Source organism: Pleurodeles waltl, chromosome 4_1, assembly GCF_031143425.1.
Source record: "Pleurodeles waltl isolate 20211129_DDA chromosome 4_1, aPleWal1.hap1.20221129, whole genome shotgun sequence".
In the NCBI taxonomy this organism is placed as follows: domain Eukaryota; kingdom Metazoa; phylum Chordata; class Amphibia; order Caudata; family Salamandridae; genus Pleurodeles; species Pleurodeles waltl.
Window position 1 is genome coordinate 255522749 of NC_090442.1, and position 3238 is coordinate 255525986.

Sequence of the window (3238 nt, forward strand, 5' to 3'; positions counted from 1 at the left end):
CCCAATTCAAAGACTGCCTGGACAACAACGCACACAACAGTAAAGAGCTCTTCAGTATTGTGAAAGAACTCTCCAATCCTAGCGCCAACATCAACGACATCCCTCCATCCCAAGAACTCTGCAACACACTGTCCACCTTTTTCCACCGGAAGGTCACCGACATCCACAACAGCTTCAACGCCACTCCCACGCCAGACCCCACCCCCGTACACCCCACCTGCACAAACCACCTGACGTCCTTGACCAACGTCAAGGACACAGAGACACGCAAGATCATGAATTCCATCCACTCAGGATCTCCTTCAGACCCCTGCCCCCACCACGTATACAACAAAGCCGGCTCCACCATCGCCCCCCAAGGTCATCAACATCTCCTTCGAAACAGTGACATTCCCGGAAAAATGGAAACACGGAGACCTCAATGACCTCAAGAACTTCCGACCCATCTCCCTACTCCCTTTCCCAGCAAAAGTGATTGAAAAAATCGTCAACACACAACTAACCAGCCACCTCGAAGACAACGACATCCTGGACCCCTCCCAGTCCGGCTTCAGACGAAACCACAGCACTGAGACCGCCCTTCTCGCCACCACAGATGACATCAGACGCCAAATGGACAACGGCGAAACATCAGCCCTCATCCTCCTGGACCTATCTGCTGCCTTCGACACAGTCTGCCACCGCACCCTGAAATCACGCCTCCAAGAAATCGGAATTCAAGGAAAAGCCCTAGACTGGATCATCTCATTCCTCTGCGGCAGAACCCAGAGAGTCCGCCTCCTCCCCTTCCACTCCGAAGCCACCGACATCATCTGCGGCGTCCCCCAAGGCTCATCCCTCAGCCCGACGCTGTTCAACATCTACATGGCCCCCCTCGCACAAATGGCCCGACAACACAACCTCAACATTCTCTCCTACGCCGATAACACCCAACTCATCTTTTCACTCACCAAAGACCCGCACACCGCAAAAATCAACCTCCACGAGGGAATTAAATCCATTGCCGAATGGATGAGAAACAGCCGTCTGAAACTGAACTCAGACAAGACGGAGGTCCTCATCCCCGGACCCACCCCCTCCGCCTGGGACGACTCCTGGTGGCCCACCGCCCTAGGAACCCCACCAACACGACTTACCACGCTCACAAACTGGGCTTCATCCTTGACTCCTCCCTCACCTTGTCTATACAGATCAACGCAGTTTCCTCCTCCTGCTACAATACACTCCGCATGCTCTGTAGAATCTACAAGTGGATCCTATCAGAAACCAGAAGATCCGTGACACAGGCCCTCGTCAGCAGCAGACTGGACTACGGCAACGCACTCTACACAGGCATCCCAGCAAATGACCTATTACGCCTCCAATGCATCCAAAACGCCTCTGCCCGACTGATCCTCGACGTACCCCGCCACAGCCACATCTCCCACCACCTGAGAAACCTTCACTGGCTCCCCGTGGACAAGAGGATCACTTTCAAGCTTCTTACCCACGCCCACAAAGCACTCCGCGACACCGGACCAGCCTACCTGAACAACAGACTCAGCTTCTACACCCCCAACCGTCAGCTCCACTCCGCAAACCTCGCCCTCATTCCCCGCATCCGAAGAAAGACCTTCGGCGGCAGATCCTTCTCATACCTCGCAAGCAAAACTTGGAACACCCTCCCCACCAACCTACGACAGACCCAGGACCTGCTCACCTTCAGAAGACTCTTCAAGACCTGGCTCTTCGATCGGTAGCACTCCCCCTCACTCCCCCAGCGCCTTGAAACCCTCACGGGTACTTAGAGCGCTTTATAAATCCAGTGATTGATTGATTGATTGATTACTTACTTGATGCGTGCTCCCTTCAAGCCGTTACACAATTGTCCTTTGCGGCTCCATACTCTTAAAACTGCATTTCTTGTTGCAATCACCTCTGCTCGCAGAGTGAGTGAGCTTCAGGCTCTTTCTTCAAAGCCCCTTTTTTGTCAGTTTTCCCTGACAAAGAAGTGCTCCGTACGATGGCCTCCTTCCTTCCCAAAGTAGTCACACCTTGTCATGTAGGCCAATCCATCACTTTGCCTACATTTTATGCATCCCCACATCCTTCTCAGGAAGAGGAGAGACTCCACCTCCTGGGTCCAAAAAGAGCGTTGGTGTTCTACCTCAATCGTACAAAAGATTTCGGGGTGGACAATCAACTCTCTGTTGGATATGTGGGTGCGAAGAAAGAGAAGGTGGTGCAAAAGCGTACCATCTCACGATGGGTACTACTTTGCATCAAAATGTGCTACGCTTTGGCTAAGAAGCAACCCCCTAAGGGCTTGCATGCATGTAGGAAGCTGGCCTCCTGTGTTGTGGGTACCTAAAGTACTTACACCTTATACCAGGACCAGGTATCCCCTATTAGTGTAGTCAGTGTCTAGAAGCCAGGCTCTCTAGAGGCAGCAGTGGATGAGCAGCTGAGGCTTATCTAGGAGACATGCAAAGCTCATGCAATACCACTGTAGTCGCACACCTCTTACACCCATGAAAGAAACCACTCAGTGTTACAGAAATAAAGGTACTTTATTCTAGTGACACAATACCAAAAAGTACTAGAGAGGCAAGTAACACACCAAATATGTACACTAGTTATCAGCAATAGGCATAGAAAGTGATAGAAAACAGTGCAAATGTAGTTGGACAATAGTAACCCTAAGGGGGGGGGGATCAAACCATATACTAAAGAATTGAAGAGGGGCGTGGCCAGCAGCCAATGAAGCTGCACGTGTAGAGCGGCTCTCCGGGGCCGTGAACGGGACCCGGACCGAATCCTAGCCATCAACCAACCCCGAAACCCCCATCAAACTCAATCCCAACACTGGCGATCCTCTGTACAGCATTCGGAGCAGCAGCGGCATCCCCGAACTAAGAAAGAAGAAAATGCGATCGAACCCCAGAGCTCCAGAAAAACCAAGATGGCGGCCGCATAGGGAACCGGGCCCCGATTTGCAGAAATAACTAAGCTCTTCGACCTTAAGACGCGATCTCGACAATCCGACACCCCAAACTGATGCAGGGAGGAAGCGGCGACCCATAAGGCCTCATTAGGAGAAAGGAGAGGTGCAGCAGCGTGATCGAATCGGTGCGGGCCCGGAGGCCCAAAAACCCAAGGCGGAATTTACACCGCAGGGGGGGGGGGCACAGGCTCCCGCAGGTGGCGGCACCCACTGGGAGCTCCCGACCCGAAGCGGCTGGGGGCATACAGCATCGAC